This window comes from Hyaena hyaena, unplaced genomic scaffold (assembly GCF_003009895.1).
Source record: "Hyaena hyaena isolate Hyena2069 unplaced genomic scaffold, ASM300989v1 scaffold_329, whole genome shotgun sequence".
NCBI classification, from domain to species: Eukaryota; Metazoa; Chordata; class Mammalia; order Carnivora; family Hyaenidae; genus Hyaena; species Hyaena hyaena.
The window spans coordinates 779,188-797,513 of record NW_024080960.1 but is presented as its reverse complement, the minus strand read 5'-3'; positions in this window follow the sequence as shown (position 1 = coordinate 797,513).

Below are 18,326 nucleotides of genomic sequence, written 5' to 3'. Positions count from 1 at the left end.
TCTGTATCCTTTAGTAAGTAGTTAAGCATTAGTATGTTTCCCCCTGAGTTCTGTGATCTGTTCTAGCAAATAATCAAATCCAAGGAAGAAGATGGTAGGAATCTCCATCTTCCTTGAAGACTTGAAGTTGTTGGGTCACCTACTACTTACAATTGACATCCGAAGTAGGGTGGGAGCAGTCTTGGGGGACTGAACCCTTTTCTGACACTAGGTCCACACAGATAAGTGTTCAAACCAAGTGAAATTGTAGGTCTTCCAGCCAGTGTCACAGAGAATTGCTTGATGTGGAGAAAAACCTTCATACATTTGGTGACCAGAAAGGAAGTGTTTTGTGTGAGTCCTACAGCAGAAATACAGAGGAAGACATACAGGAAAAATTGACAGATTTTTCCAATTCACTGTGTTTTTCTTTAGGGTCCTTCACCTTGGGAGGGTCTTCCAAAAGACGACTTAACTCTTCATAAAGCTTTAAACTTGCTACTTTCCCCCTCAGCCAAAATTTAAAAAAAAAGAAAGAAAGAAAAAGAAAAGAAAAAAAAAGAAACATAAAAAGGCAACCTCCTTCTATATTTGTTTTTTCTCCCAGTTATGCACATTGCCCTCCAGATTCCACATTGTTCTGGCATAATTCTATTTTGAGGCCTTTCTTTCTTTTTTTAAAATAAAGGTTGTTTATTTATTTTGAGAGAGAGAGAGCGCGTGTGAGTGGGGGAGGGGAGGGGAGTGTTTATTTATTTTGAGAGCGTGAGAGAGAGAATCCCAAAAGGGGCTTGGGCTCATGAACAGTTTAAGCCATGCTCTGTTATGTGGCATGGAATCTGCTTGCAATTCTCTCTCTCCCTCTCTTCCTGCCTCTCTCATGTTCTCGTGCGCGCGCGCTTGCGCGCGCTCTCTCACACACTCTCTCTCTCTCTCTCTTTCTCTCAATATAAATAAGTAAACTTAAAAAAAAAATCTGAGCTGAAATCAAAAGTCCAACACTTAACGGACTTAGTCACCCAGGTGCCCTTTGCAAGGCCTTTCTAATGGAACAACTTGTGAACAACGTGGAGGACAGCTTATTATGCAGCCATTGCTAGAAGACCTTGTAAGTACTTAAAAATAAAGTGTATTTAACTTCGTTTACCATGAAACTGAAAGCAAATGGGTTTATTTTGTTGTTTAAGTTGCCCCACCAAAATTATAAGCAATAACTTATAATTCAGCCCAGGAAAAAAGGCCCTCTGAGCCATCAGTACCGTTTATCCTGGAGCCCAAGTAGAGACGATGCCTTTCACGACTATTCCCTAAAGTTCTGCTTATGGCTTTTTATCTCAAGATTTCAGTGTTTTCCACGGAAGCCCGGATAGAGATTTGGACTTTCCTGGTCAAGGAGGTTGACTAGGGGTAGTCTCGGTCCTCTGCCCACCTGCCCTGAGGGGGCTTGGGTCTAAGTGGAGCGCAGGCCGAGGGCGATTTCTGGAGTCGAACCCTGAGCGCAGCCAGCTAAGGGGGAGCTCGCGTTTCGAGAAAGAACCACCCATGTACACAAGAGGGCTTCTCAAACTTGCACCTAAGGGCATCTCCCTGCCAGTCACCACCCTGGGGGAGGAGGGGATCTCCCTCACTCTCGCTAAATTTATTCAGTCACATATTATTTTAAGAACGACTGTAAATGTTACATCTTCCTCCATAGCTTATCCTTAGCAATTTCCTAATAAAAGTAAAAATTCAAATTTCCCCACCTCCTCGCACGCGGTTCCTTTCCCAGCTACAGCGCCACGCTAGCGCCTGCCTCCCTCGCTATCCCCGGCTAACCCGTGGGCTTCCTATTTTGAGACGCCCAGAAGGGAGGAAACCCAAAAGGGTGGTTCAGTCCGAGGGGCGGGGCCAGAGGCGGGTCCTCCGGCATCCCCCACCCTCACCCTCGGCACCGCCCCCGCGGTTCACCGCCTCGGGAGAGGGAGCCGAGCCCCCCGTGACCCTCGGGAGGGCGAACCCGCAGGCTGCCGGGTGGCCCTGGCCCTGTCGCCAGCCGGCGGGAGCGAGGGGAAGGCGCGGCGGGCGGGCGTCGGGGATTCTGGCGCTCCCCTGTGGACTGACCCCGAGCACGAAAAGGTAACAGCCGCCCAGGCGCCTGCCGGCCGCTGTCAGGGCCGCGTCTCCCTAGCGGCCCCCTTTGGTGTGCTGGCCCGAAAGGTAGCCGGACCGCGGGGCTCCTTCGCCGGGACCTGGGGTGAAGCAGCCATCTCAGTGAAGCCCGCTCCCTCCTCGAATTTGCCCGCATTCCTCGGCAGGCAAATCACTGCCTTCTCTCTGCTGGGAACCCTGTATCTACTGGTCACTGACCCATCCCACTCTCTTGAGTCGACTATGACTAAGAGGTCAATTTGGTTTCCAGACGTAGGAGATAGGAGAGGAGAATCGGTTTAAATGTTCTGTATTGCCTCTGGAGAATGCAAGAATCAGAGATTTGGCTCCTAGGACTATTTTTAATAGTGTCGCTCCAAGTACGGGGTGTGGCTTTGTGGAAACCCTTGAGGAAAACTCTGGTTTCTCCTGATTGGGGTCACACATCATAGATAAGAGAGGGGTTTATTTTTGGTTTTGGTTTTCATATCAAAATTAGATGAAGAATCCATCTAGTGAGGGTGTGCCACAGGACCAAATCTCAGCCAATGTTGAGATAGACCCATCCCCACTCCTTTTTTTTTTTAGCTACCCCCCCTTTTAAAAATTGAAGTATAATTAACAGTGTTATGTTAATTTCAGGTGCACAATACAGTGATTCAACAATTTTGTACTTAGTGCTTATCAAGATAAGTGTACTCTTACAATCCCTTTTACATATTTTACCTATACCCCCTCCTACTTCCTCTCTGGAAAGCACCAGTTTCTGTAATTAAGAGCCTTTTTTTTTCTTCTTTAATTGTTCGTTTTATTTCTCAAATTACACATATGACTGAAATCATATGGCATTTATCTTTCTCTGACTCATTTCACTTAGCATTATACCTTCCGGGTCCATCCATGTTGTTGCAAATGGCAAGATCTCATTTTTTATGGTTGAATAATATTCTATTGTATGTATATACACCACATCTTTATCCATTCATCTGTGGATGAACACTTGGGTTGCTTCCATATCTTGGCTACTGTAAATAATGCTGCACTAAACTTAGGGGTGCATATAACTTTTGGAATTAGTGTTTTTTTCCATTTGGGTAAATGTCCAGTAATTGGATTACTGGATCATATGGTAATTCTATTTTTACATGTTTTAGGAGCTTCCATACTGTTTTCTACAATGGCTGCTTTCCCACCAATAGTGTGCAACGGTTGCTTTTCCTCCACATCCTTGCTGACATTATTTCTTGTCTTTTTCATTCTAGACATTTGACAAGTGTAAGGTGATAGTGCACTGTGTTTTGATTTTCATTTCCCTGGTGATTTTGAGCATCTTTTTATGTGTCTGTTGATCACCTTTACATCTGTTTGGAAAAATATCTATTCAGGTCCTTGGCTCGTTTTTAAAATCAGATTTAAGGGGATGTTGAGTTATGTAAGTTCTTTATATATTTTTGCAAATAACCATTCAGTAGGTTGCCTTTTTGTTTTGTTGATGGTTTCCTTTGCTATGTGAAAGCTTTTTATTTTGGTGTATTTCCAATAGTTTATTGTTGCTTTTGTTTCCTTTGCCGGAGAAGATAGGTCTAGAAAAATATTTCTATGGCCTACATCAAAGAAATGGCTGCCTATGTCTTTTTCTAAGAGTTTTATGGATTCAGGTCTCACATTACATCTTTAATCCATTTTGAGTTCATTATCGTGTATATTTAAGAAAGTGGTTTAGTTTCATTCTTTTGCATATAGCTGTCCACTTATCCCATCACCATTTATTGAACAGACTATTTTTTTCATATTGTACATTCTTGCCTCCTTTGTCATGGATGAATAGACCATATATGTGGGGGTTTATTTTGGGGCTCTCTATTGTGCTCCATTGTTCTCTGGGTTTATTTTTGTGTCAGTACCGTACTGTTTCGATTACTATAGCTTTGTAGTAAATTTTGAAATCTAGGATTGTGATACCTCCAGCTTTGTTCTTTCTCAGGATTGCTTTAGCTATTTGGGATCTTTTTGAATTCCATATAAATTTTAGGATTGTTCTAGCTCTGTGAAAAATGCTGTTGATATTTTTATAGGGATTTCATTAAATCTGTAGATTGTTTTGAGTAGTATCGACATTTTAACAATATTTGTTTTCTTGATCCATGAGCATAGAATATCTTTCCATTTGTTTGTATCCTCTTCAGTTTCTTTCATCAACATTTTATAATTTTTGGAGTATAGGTCTTTACCTCATTAGCTAAGTTTATTCCTAGATACTTGGTTCTTTTTGGGGAAATTATAAATGGGATTATTTTCTTAATTTCTTTTTCTGCTACTTTCTGCTACATTACTGTATAGAAATGCAATAGATTTGGGCTTATTTGTTTTGTGTCCTGTAACTTTATTGAATTTATCAGTTCTAGTAGTTTTTTGGCGGAGTCTTTAGGATTTTCTATATATAGCATCATGTTATCTGCAAATAGTGACACTTTTACCTACTTCTTGTCAACTTGGATACCATTTATTTCTTCTTTTTTTTTAATGTTTTTAAAAAAAATTATTTCTGAGAGAGAGAGAGAGAGAGACAGCGTGAACAGGGGGAGGGTCAGAGAGAGAGAGGGAGACACAGAATCCGAAACAGACTCCAGGCTCTGAGCTAGCTGTCAGCACAGAGCCCGACACGGGACTCAAACCTACGAACTGTGAGATCATGACCTGAGCCAAAGTTGGACACTTAACCGACTGAACCACCCAGGTGCCCCACCATTTATTTCTTCTTATCTGATTGCTACAGCTAGGATTTCCTGTATTGTGTTGAATAAAAGTGGTGAAAGTAGACATCCTAGTCTTTTTCTCCATCTTGGAGAAAAGGCTCTCTATTTTTCATACCCATCCCTACTCTTTAAAGAGCAACACAGAAAAGTTACCTTATCTGATTTTGAACTCAGAGAAAATGTCAGATAAAATTGGTATGCATATCCACCTAGATGTGGAAACTTTAGATTGCTCTTAACTAATGTTTGAGCAAAAATCTCATTTCTGGGGCGCCTGGGTGGCTTAGTCGGTTTAGCGTCCGACTTTCGCTTAGGTCATGATCTCGCGGTTCGTGGGTTCGAGCCCCGCGTCGGGCTCTGTGCTGACTGCCAGCTCAGAGCCTGGAGCCTATTTCAGAGTCTGTGTCTCCCTCTCTCTCTGACCCTCCCCTGCTCACGCTGTCTCTCTCTCTCTCCTAGAAATAAATAAAAATATTTTAATTAAAAAAAAATCTCATTTCTGGACAGCTGCAAACAACCGGGCAATGAGACACTTGGTATGAGTAATTCTGAGGGCACAATAACACCAACAACAGTAACAACATTTACTGAGCATTTACTATTGCTATGTGTGATTCTAAGTGAATTACATATACTGTGCTATATAAAATATTATTCTGAGTGCTTTCATCCAGTATTACGTAGTTTTGACAAGCATATGAAATAGCTGCTATCATTAGTTCCACTTTATGGAGGAGGAAACTGAAACAATATTTCAGGTGGGTAGGTGCCACCATGCTTCAGCTGTTATGAATATAGGCTGCCGACAACTCACAGCTGCACCTTTTTTCAAGAATTGCCTGTGGATGAAAGCTGCTATGCCAAGAATGTCCAGGAGGTTACATCCTAAGACTCTTAGATGTGGCCTGCAGCTAAGGGATGACTGGTACTGGGGTACCTCCTGTCTTAAAGAGGAATCCCTCTGCCATGTATTCTGGTCTGCAGCTCCGTGTGGATCAGGCTGGGGTGGACTGCAGTGAGAACCACATCTTTGCCTTGCTTTTTCCCTTTCCCTGTGCATACATATTTTCCTACATAGTTATATTGTCTCCTCTATCATTACATTGAAGAAAGTAGAGCAGAAAAATGGGCACCATTTTACTTAAACAGAGAGAATCAATCAGCTAATGAACTATTATTCAGCATGAGCAACCATTCATTCTAAAAAATAATTTGGTTAGTACTTTTTATCTGCATCTTAATAGCTTTGTAGTTTTAAGAAGAGCAAAATCTGTAATATCTTAACATTTTTTCCTAATATAAAAGTAATGGATAATAATGAGCTCTCCTTTGGAAATGTGTGTGTGTTTTATGTCTTTTGTTTTGTTTTTAAGGTGGTAATACTCAGTGTTTCAAGGCTATGGGGAATGGACACTTTTCCGTTGTTGGTGGGAATGTAAATTTCTCCAGGGATTATGGAGGGCAATTTGACAATGTATATTCAAATTCAAAACATACATAGCTTTGTCTTTGCAATTCTAGTTTTAGAAATTTACCCCATAAGAGTAATTGGATAAGTGTAAAAATTTGTATGTGCAGGAATGTTTATTCTATTTTAGTTTATAATTTTTAAAGGAAACGACTTCTATTTCAACAGCTATTTACTGGGTGCCTGTGTCTGCTGGACATTGTAGTAAGTATAGGGCTATAATAATCAGATGTAGTTGGTCCCTGCCTCCATGTAACTTACGGTATAGGAAAGAAGACAGCCAATTAAACATATATTAGCATTAGCATTGCAGTGCTACTGGTATAGACAAAGGGAGCTGAACCCAGACTTGGTGAGGCAGTGAATAAGCAGAATTTCAATAGATTTTCACTTTTTATTGTAAATATGTCACTGACGTAATCAGAAAAAATGTTGCTTTTTAAAAATTCGAAATAAAATAAAATAATACAAGTTAAGTGTAAGAAATTTGGTACTTACAGAAAGGTTATAAAAAAAGAAAATAAAATTGACTAAAAATTCCATCCCCAAGATGAAGATGATCAGTTGTAACAATTTGGTATACTTCCCCTCCATTCTTTATATGCATATGAATACATTGGCTCTTTTTACAATGATACTGGTTTTGTAGATCTGTCTGAAATTTTAATATGTTTAATATTAAAATCATTTGAGCTTATATATTCTATCACAGAGTAAAATTGAATTCTGAAAATTACAGTTTATTATGCTTCATAGAGCTAAATTCCTATATGTATTTAGAGAATATATTGACATCAAATAAAGCAGTTTACTTTCTCTGTTTTTTAAGAAAATTTGGTGCAATGAAATTGCTATATATTAATCATATCAATAATAAGTTTCTTCTGGTTCCTGGCATTCACTTGAGATTATAGGGCTAAACCAATTAAAAGTTCATTTTTCATGAACTTATGTGAATAAATTACTCAGTTCCATTAGAACAATGCAGATTGGAGTGTTCATTTGCTTCACACTGTGTGATGTAGTTTCTACTGTAGGCAAGAGGTAGACAGGAGCAGAGTTCCTTGACTTAAAGATTATGTATTGCACCATCTCTGCTGTATTGCTTTGGTAGACTATGGTGCTGCTGTCATTGATTCCTTTTTTTAAAATAGCTAAAAACCAGAAGACTTAAGTAAGCATATCTGTATGTCATTCATAGGTATGTTAAATAACCAGGAAAGTTTTTTCCTTACCTAGGAAGCCTGAAAATGTAAACTGCTTTCATGAGTTAATACATGCAGAGTGCTTGGAATAGTGCCTGAAACATACTAAAGACTCAATAAATTACTATTTTTATTATTACTACTATTAATAAGAGCAAACAAGTTATCAAAATAAGTCCAGAAGTATCTTAGATCTGTATTCAGATTCTCATTATCAGGTATGAGATATGAAGAGAGTAAATTGTTATCAAGATATTGGATAGAGGTCATACTTTTTTGTGTTGAGGCCTAAACCTGGAAAAAATGTGAAAGAAACATATTCTATTGGGATAAACAAACTCAACCAAATTGAATTGTATTTCACTTTCTAGCATAGCTCTTAGTCTGTGACACTAGTTTGAAATTGAATTCCCTAGGTGAAAAGGACTGTTGATGCTCTTGTATAGGTTCATGGAGTCTTTTTGGTGAATGTGATCTCTATTGAACTGTGTTGACATGAGATTGAAGTACATTCATGGGGTGACTCATATCCATAACTCAAGAAATAGCTTGTCATCTATCATGCAAGAAATTCTTAATTTGCTATAATGGTTTTATTGTCTTAATTATAATCAAACTTGCCTATCTGTAACATGACTGGTGAATTCCATACTTTGTGCTTTAATTCTTCATTAAAGTTATTTTAATGAAGTTTACCTATAAAGTTAAAAGTCAATATTATGTAAACATAATATGTTCCCTATGCTATAAATCCTGTCCAAATTTTTAGAAGAAATTGTATCTGTGGGTACAGGTAGAATGCATTCAATGTAAAAATACTTCATTTTACAGAGCAAAGATTTTGAAAAGCTGAAAACACTGAGCAGTTAGGTTCATTCATCCTAAGCAAAGAACCCAAGAAAATCTCAGAGAGGTAAAGAAATAAAAAAAGATTTTTCCCCGATATATGATTATTCCAGTATATGAAATATATCATTCCAATATATTGTTCGTTATGCTTTTTTACCATTTTAAGCAAATATAGGTTAACATCATAAAAAAATACTCCTAAATTATTTTCCCTCTATTTCGATTCTCCTAATCCTGTCTTAGGGTTTTAGAAAACAAAATGGGATTAAATAAAGAGGGTTGGAATATTTATATTTTCATTTGGTTTGGCAAACTATTCTTTTCTTTCATTTATTTCATTGATTTATTAAAGAAATATTTATGATTGGGGTACTACTATAGACTACATTTGAGGTATATATTTGAGATGATTGATTTTGAATATAAATCAATTCATTTAAGCCTATTAAAATGTTTTCTGTAATTTTAATTTACTAATCTTTATGTGATCACTTCAGATCACTTCAGTGATCTGTTATATAGATATGGATTTCTGCCTCTAAGAGATTAGGTGAAACTTCTCTGCTTCTATTAAAATTTTAATACACTTAGGCAAATTGGATTTACATTTGTCATTTTTTTAGCTTTTAAAGGATGTTTTGTAAACCAGCTATAAAGTAAAAAGAGGTATTGATTTCTCAACATTTTAAGATATGAAGCATTTCAGAGTATCCTAAAAAATAAAGTGCCATATTACAAGTATTCATCATCTTTGGCATCAGACAGTTCTAAAAGTCAATATTTTCCATGCTTGTCAAATTTTCTTGAATCTACCTATGCCATTTTAGCCTGGGAGGATCTAACCCTGGTAAATATTACAGTCCTGAAATCCTTGTTACTAAGAGCTGATCTTCTTGTGTAGGTACAGATAGTCCGCAACTGTGAATTTATAACTTGTAAAGAGTAGTATAAACAAACACGATGGAAGTTAAATTTATCTTTCTCACAGAACCTATTTTAAGTAGAGAATTACGTTCCTGAAGGTATAAAAATAGACACTATTTACTCAACTCTTTATGAATCATAGACTATGAAGTATACAGTTTCTTGAGGATGTGTACGGCAATCAAGATAGCATTAAATTACCAAACACTTGTAAGGTACTGGCAGAGATCACCAGATTAGGTTTTCCAACATGGGAAGAAATGCTGGGCAGATAGAGGCTAAGAATTCTGATCACAGGGTGGCTTTTAGTGTCAAGAGCTGAGGGCAGAGTATTTTATGCAGTAAGTAGCACACTAGCTTCTAGTCATTGCTGCCCCTTGAACCCCCTGTTTACAAACGTTTTTGCCTACTAACAAAAGTCATTTCTTAATAGTTAATTTATCTCTCTGCCTTTCTAAATCAAAAATATATCTTCCTATCAATTAGCACTTTGGTTCATTCTGAGTTGCCATTATTCCAGCTAAACCAAATGAAAATTATATTATTCTGGGGGCGCCTGGGTGGCTCAGTCGGTTAAGGATCCAACTCTTGATCTCAGCTCAGGTCTCGATCTCAGGGTCATGATTTCAAGCCCTGTGCTGGGTGTGGAGCCTTAAAAAAAAAGTTAAAAGTTAGTATTATTCTGGCCAACTTTATAACAGGTAAATTTAATGATCTCATTAGATTTTTGGAAAATAATTGAAATTCAAAAATCCCTGCCCACCCTGAGACTCCTTTGAATTCTTTAAGTAACTCTAGAAGTGACACATTGTAAATCCCTGTTCTGGATGTTGTAAAAAAGAAACTGCTAGGGATGAGTAGTTTGCACGTTATCAGATTTGAGTAGTTTGGGGAATAAAAGGATTGTACACCAGAGAATTTACTCTGCATTGTCATGAAGGTAGATGCATAAGTGAATGAATGTTACATGCCTTTTAGGTAAGGAGAAAGCACTGAGGTGAACATAACTACATCCCTTATGCTTTTTGACCTTTCTATAAAGTGCCAATTACCAACTTCCATTTGCTTCATCTCACCTCAGCCATCCATGGACCCACCAGTGCTAATCTATAGCTATGATGCAGTGGCTAGGAGGAGAAAGGGATGGATTCTCCTTAGTGTACTCTGGATCTGCAGCCAGCTCTGCTGAAATAGGACCACCTCACAGAGCAACAGTCAGACAGCTACCTCGGCCACACTCCTGGGAGATTTTAGTTTGGGGAACTTGCACATTCAAATGCACAAGTGATTAGTAATAATTGGTTACTACTGATATGTTTTTATTTTTGGTTTGAGTCCTCTGGGATTGAGAACCACTAATTCCAAGTTGCTGAGTATAAGCCCTGTGTTTAGCTGAGGCTAAAAAAATTGTAAACTTTTTTCCATAACTTTAGATTTTCAGAAGAGCTTTAAAGATAGTACTGATAGTTCCTGTATACTTTCTACCCAGCTTCCCCTAATGCTAACATCTCATGTAGTCATGGTACAATGGTCAAAACTAAGAAGTTAAGATTGGTTCAACAAGTACAATTAACTACAGACTATTTAGGTTTCCCTGGTATTTTTTCTGTTCCACGATTCAGGTCAGGACACCACACTGTCTTTAGTGCCTCTTTTGTCTCCTGCAACCTGTGACAGTTCCTTTAATTACCTTGAGAGTTTTGAAGAGTACTGGTTGGATGTTTTGTAGAATGTTCTTCAGGATGGGTTTGCCTTTTTACCACATGATTAGACTGAGATTGTGGATTTGAGGTATAGGATATCAGTATGGCTTATTCATGGTGACCTTAACCTTGAGCACTTGTCTTAGGTGGTGTGTTCCGGGCGTCTCACTGTAAAGTTACAATTTTCCTCTTTCCATTTTCTGTGCTTTGGGAGTAAGTTACTAAGTCTAGACCACTGGAATTATTAAGTCCAGTCAAGGGGATCTAAGATCCATCTTCTGGAGGGAGTATTTAAGAAATTGTAGACATATGTTAAAAAGCACAGTTATTAATAAATATTTGATGAGAGCTACTATGAGGCAGTGTGGATACCCTGTGCTTTTTTAAGTTTCACTCACTAATTTTAGCATTCATCAGAGGATGTTGCCTGCAGCCATTGTTACTTTGGTACTGTGAAAACAAGTAACAGAAACCTCATTCAAGATGGAGTCTGGACATCCTGAAGTGGAAGCTCTCACACACTATCACTCAGACCTTAAAGAGATGGAAACTTACTTTACATATTCCAGTAGGAGGAAGGAGAATTTCTCCTTGTCTAGCAACAGCCCAGCCACTGAGAAACTGCCATCCTATGCCAATGAGAAGCTGTGAAATCTCTGAAACAGCAGCTCCCTACTTCTTCCTTTTCACCATAAAAACAAACCCCTCTCTTCTATTCTCTGGACTTGCCTATGGTTCTCCAAAGTTTGCTTGTCCTGCATCGCAATTCTCTGCTATTTTTGAATAAACTCATTTTGCTGGTATAGTGGCTGGCTTTTAAAAAAATTTTTTAAATGTTTATTTATTTTTGAGAGAGTGAGAAAGACAGAGTGTGAGCAGGGGAGGGGCAGAAAAACACAGAATCTGAAGGAGGCTCTAGGCTCTGAGCTGTCAGCAAAGAGCCCAATGGAGGGCTAGAAGTTGTGAACGGCAAGATCATGACCTGAGCTGAAGTGTGACACTTAACCAACTGAGCCACCCACGTGCCACTGTTTTTATTTATTTTTTTTAAAGTCAGCAGTACTTTACTGATGATGTTCCATTTTCCTCATTCTTCCTGTAATTATAGTTCTTTTGTAGGAAGAATTGCCATTTTTCATTTATTCATTCATTCCTATACTTATATCAGTGTGATCACATGGATATTTATTGACTTATGGATATTTATTTTATTCTTTGTCTTGTAATTAGTAACTAACTATCCTTGTTTATTGTACTGCTCAAATTATCCCAGCTCTGGCCATCAGGAGCTCTTAAGAGTTGGTTCCTGTGTCATCTAAACAAACCCATATCTTTTTTCTTTTTGTGTGCTAACTTACTTTCTGGCACTGTAAGATGCTCCTCCTGGTTTATCTTGTATTTTCTGTGCCCTAGCCTAAGAATCAGTAATTTTTTAAGAATCATCGATCCTTATGGCAGAATGGGATTTAGAAACCCAAATCTGGCCTCTTGGTGTTCTTGTTGCAACTAGAGAGTCATTGTTTCTGGGCGGTTTTAGTGCATAGACCTAGCAAGTGTTCCTATGCATACTCAACCATGTATCTACTTCTTTATATATCCATCTGTATATATATTAAAATAAACATTAGTTCATTCTGGTATCTCTAACTCCAGCCTGTTACCATCAGGTTTATTCTAGCACTCTCCTTTGCTTGTTTGTAATTTATTTCTTTCACAGATACAAACCTGGCTGTCATCATCTACAATATATTTACTTATTCGCTCACGTCTAGTATGTGTGTAAAGTAGTTTTTGAATTGCTGAACTTGACCCATGTGAGATACATATTTACTAACTTGAGTCCAGTGTTTTGTCTTTTTTCCTTACAGATCAAATCTCTGTTATACAAAGTTATTTGTCCATGAAATCATTGGCAAGACTAATGTTGTGAAGATTTTCCCTTGTTTTCTTCTAGGAGTTTTACAGTTTTAGGTCTTATGTTTAAGTCTTTATTACATTTTGAGTTGATGATTGTGTATGGTGTGAGATAATGGTCCAATTCCATTATTTTGCATATGGATATACAATTTTCCCAGGACTATTTGTTGAAGAGATTATTCTTTCCTCATTATGCATTCTTGGTGTACTTGCTAAAGATCAGTCGATCATATATGCATGGATTTATTTCTGGACTTTCTATTCTGTTCCACTGGTCTGTATGTCTGTCTCTGTGCCAGTACCATACTGTTTTAATTTTTGCAATTTTGTAATATATTTGGAAACCAGGAAGTGTGATGTCTCCAGCTCTTTTCTTCTTTGCCAAGATTGTTTTAGCTATTCAGGATCCTTTGTGGTTCCATATTTTAAGGGTTTTGTTTGTTTGTTTGTTTGTTTTAATATCTGTAAAGAATGCCTTTGGGATTTTGATAGGGATTGCATTGAATCTGTAGATCGCTTTGGACATTTTGAAATTATTAAATCTTCTAATCCATGACCATGAGATGTCTTTTCATTTGTGTATATCTTCTTTAATTTCTTTCATTAATGTTTTATAGTTTTCAGCATACACATCTTTCACTTCCTTGTTTAAATTTATTTCTTTTTTTTAAATATTTTTTTATTTATTTCTAGGAGAGAGAGAGAGAGAGACAGCATGAGCAGGGGAGGGTCAGAGAGAGAGGGAGACACAGACTCTGAAATAGGCTCCAGGCTCTGAGCTGGCAGTCAGCACAGAGCCCGATGTGGGGCTCGAACCCATGAACTGCGAGATCATGACCTAAGTGAAAGTTGGACGCTTAACCGACTAAGCCACCCAGGCGCCCCGTTTAAATTTATTTCTAAGTATTTTATTCTTTTTGATGCTATTGTGAATGGGATATATTCCATCATGACATTAATCTTGGCAATTATTTCAGGTATATGACACCAAAAGTACAGGGAACAAAATCAAAAATAGATAGGATTACATCAAACTAAAAAGCTTTTGTGTAGCAAAGGAAACAATCAACAAAATAAAAAAGGCAACTGATGAAACAGGAGAAAATATTTGCAAGTCATTTATCTGGTAAGGGATTAATATCTCAAGTACATAAGAAACTGTTACAATTCAATAGCAAAAAACCCAAATGACCCAATTGAAAACTGGCCAAAGGAGCTAAATAGACATTTCTCCAAAAGCAGACATACCAATGGCCACCAGGTATATGACAAGATGCTTAAGGTCAGTAATTATCAAGGAAATGCAAATCAAAAGCACAATATAATATCACTTCATACCTGTTAGAAGGATTATTATCATAAAATTAAAAGGCCATGAATGTTGGTGGGGATGTGGAGAAATTAGAACTCTTGAACACTGTTCATGAGAATGTAAAATGGTACCATTGTTATGGGAAACAGTATAAAATCTCAAAAAATAATTCACAATAGAACTACTATGTGATCCAACAATCCCACTTATGGTATTTATCTAAAAGAATTGAAATTAGGATCTCTAAGAGGTATTTGCACTCCCATGTCCATTGCAGCACTATTTACAATCATTAAGATGTGGGAATAACCTCAATGTCTATGATCAGATGAATGGATAAAGAAAATGTGGCATATCCATATAATGTAGTATTATTCAGCCTTCAAAAGGAATGAAATTCTGATACCGGTGACAGTATGGATAAAACTTGAGGATATTATGCTAAATTAAATAAGCAAGTCACAGAACAGTAGATATCATCTTTCCACTTATATGAAGGATCCTAAAATAGTCAAATCATAGAAGCAGAGAATTTAGTGGTGGTTGTCAGGGCCTACAGGAAACAGGATGGGGGATTATTACTTAATGGTCACAGAGTTGCTATATGAGATGATGGAAAGTATTTGGAAACAAATAGTGGTGATGGTTGCACAATGATATGAATGTAATTAATGCCACTGAATGGTACACTTAAAAATGGTCAAAATGGCATAAACAAGATATGTTCATGACATGTAGCAGTTGTTACTTAAGGGTTTAAGCACCTTAACATTTCAAATTATTTAATATAGCAGCTGTTACAGAAAACTGTTACCTAGCAGGTCAGAAAATGAGGACTTTTATTTATTTATTTTTAATTTTTTAAAGTTCATTTACTTTTTCTTTATTTTTTTGTTTTTGTTTTTTTTCATAGTTTATTGTCAAGCTGGTTTCCATATAACACCCAGTGCTCATCCCAACAAGTGCCCTCATTCATACCCATCACCCCCTTCCCTTCTCCCCCACCCCCATCAGCCCTCAGTTTGTTTTCAGTATTCAAGAGTCTCTGTGGTTTGCCTCCCTCTCTTTCCCCAACTATTTTTTCCCCTTCTCCTCCCCCATGGTCCTCTGTTAAGTTTCTCTTGTTCCACTTATAAGTGCAAACATATGGTATCTGTCCTTCTCTGCCTGACTTATTTTGCTCAGCATAACACCCTCAAGTTCCATCAGGTTGCTACAAATGGCCAGATTTCATTTTTTCTTGTTGCCATGGAGTATTCCATTGTATAGATAAACCACATCTTTTTGATCCATTTGTCAGTTGATGGACACTTAGGCTCTTTCCATGATTTGGCTATTGTTGAAAGTGCTTCTGTGAACATAGGGGTACATGTGCCCCTATGCATCAGCACTCCTGTATCCCTTGGGTAAATCCCTAGCAGTGCTATTGCTGGGTCATAAGGGAGTTCTGTTGTTAATTTTTTGAGGAACCTCCGTACTGTTTTCCAGAGTAGCTACACCAGTTTACATTCCCACCGACAGTGTAAGAGGGTGCCCATTTTTCCATATGCTTGCCATCATCTATAGTCTCCTGATTCGTTCATTTTACCCACTGTGACTGGCATGAGGTGGTATCTCAGTGTGGTTTTGATTTGTATTTCCCTGATGATGAGTGACGCTGAGCATCGTTTCATGTGTCTGTTGGCCATCTGGATGTCCTGTTCGGACAAGTGTCTGTTCATGTCTTCTGCCCATTTCTTCACTGGATTATTTGTTTTTCGGGTGTGAAATTTGGTAAGTTCCTGTTAGATTTTGGATACTAGCCCTTTATCCGATATGTCATTTGCAACCATCTTTTCCCATTCTGTTGGTTGCCTATTAGTTTTATGGATTGTTTTCTTTGCCGTGCAGAAGCTCTTTTATCTTGATGAGGTCCCAATAGTTCATTTTTGCTCTTGATTCCCTTGCCTTTGGGGATGTGTCAAGTAAGTAATTGCTGCGGTTGAGGTCAGGGAGATTGTTTCCTGCTTTCTCCTCTAGGGTTTCAATGGTTTCCTGTCTCACATTCAGGTCCTTCATCCATTTTGAGTTTACTTTTGTGTATGGTGCAAGAAAGTGGTGTCTAGTTTCCTTCTTTTGCACGTTGCTGTCCAATTCTCCTGGCACCATCTGTTAAATAAGCTGTCTTTTTTCCATTGGATACTCTTTCCTGCTTTGTCAAAGATTAGTTAGCCATACATTTGTGGGTCCAATTCTAAGTTATCTCTTCTATTCCATTGGTCTATGTGTCTGTTTTTGTGCCAATACCATACTGTTTTGATGATTACAGCTTTGTAGTAGAGGCTGAAGTCTGGGATTGTGATGCCTTCCATTTTAGTTTTCTTCTTCAATATTACTTTGGCTCTTTGGGGGTCTTTTGTGATTCCATACAGATTTTAGGATAGTTTGTTCCAGCTTTGAAGAGAATGCTGGTGCAATTTTGATTGGGATTGCATTGAATGTGTAGATTGCTTTGGGTAGTAATGACATTTTTTTTTAAAGCAAGAAATTTATTGAAAGAAGGAGCAGGAAAAAATGGGATTGTTTTGTGGGATTTGCCCACACTTCAGGTCTGACACCCGTGGAAAGAGAAAGGGAAGGAAGGGGATTGGCTGGGAAACATCTTGAACTGTAGTGTCGTTCCCAGAAATTTTTGGCCAGGGTGATAGAGAGCTCATTAGACCCCCAGTTGCTCCTTTGAGGAGGATCTAAGGAACATAGGGACAGATTTCAGTGGGGCAGCAGCAAGGCCATCAAGGAACTATGCAGCTTAATATTTTAACAATACTTATTCTTCCAATCTATGAGCATGGAATGTTTTTCCATTTCTTTGTGTCTTCTTCAATTTCCTTCATAAGGTTTCTTTTTCTTTTTTCTTTTCTTTCTTTCTTTTTTTTTTACTTCTTAAATGTTTTATTTTTGAGAGAGAGAGCGAGCGAGCGAGCATGGGCAGGGGAGGGTCAGAGAGAGAGGGAGACACAGAATCTGAAACAGGCTCCAGGCTCTGAGCTAGCTGTCAGCACAGAGCCTGACATGGGGCTCAAATCCACGAACCACGAGATCATGACCTGAGCTGAAGCTGGACGCTTAACCGACTGAGCCACCCAGGTGCCCCCTTTCATAAGTTTTCTATAGTTTTCATCATACAGATCTTTTATATCTTTGGTTTGGTTTATTCTTAGGTATTTTATGGTTTTTTTGTGCAATTGTGAATAGGATCAGTTTCTTGATTTCTCTTTCTGTTGCTTCATTATTGGTTTATAAAATTGCAACTGATTTCCGTACGTTGATTTGTACCCTGCAACTTTGCTGAATTCATGGATCAATTCTAGTAGGCTTCTGGTGGAGTCTGTTGGGTTTTCCATGGAGTATCATGTCGTCTGCAAAAAGTGAAAGTTTGACTTCTTCTTTGCCAATTCTCATAGCTTTTATTTCCTTTTGTTGTCTGATTGCTGATGCTAGGACTTCCAGCACTAAGTTAAACAACAGTGCGGAGAGTGGACATCCCTGTCGTGTTCCTGATCTCAGGGGGAAGGCTCTCAGTTTTTCCCCGTTGAGGATGATATTAGCTGTGGGCTTCTCATAAATGGCTTTTATGATGTTTAAGTAAGTTCCTTCTATCCCAACTTTCTCAAGGGTCTTTATTAAGAAGGGATGCTGTATTTTGTCAAATGCTTTTTCTGCATCTATTGACAGGATCATATGGTTTTTTCTTTTGTTATTGTGATGTATCACATTGATTTGCGAATATTGAGCCAGCCATGTAACCCAGGAATAAATCCCACTTGATCATGGTGGATAATTCTTTTTATATGCTATTGAATTCGCTTTGCCAGTATCTTGTTGAGGATTTTTGCATCCATATTCATCAAGGATATTGGCCTGTAGTTCTCTTTTTTTGCTGGGTCTTTGCCTGTCTGGTTTGGGAATCAAAGTGTTCCTGGCTTTGTAGAATGAGTCTGGAAGTCTTCCTTTCATTTCTCTTTTTTGGAATAGCTTGAGAAAATGGGTATTAACTCTAATTTAAACGTCTGATAGAGTTCCCAGGGAAGCCATCTGGCACAG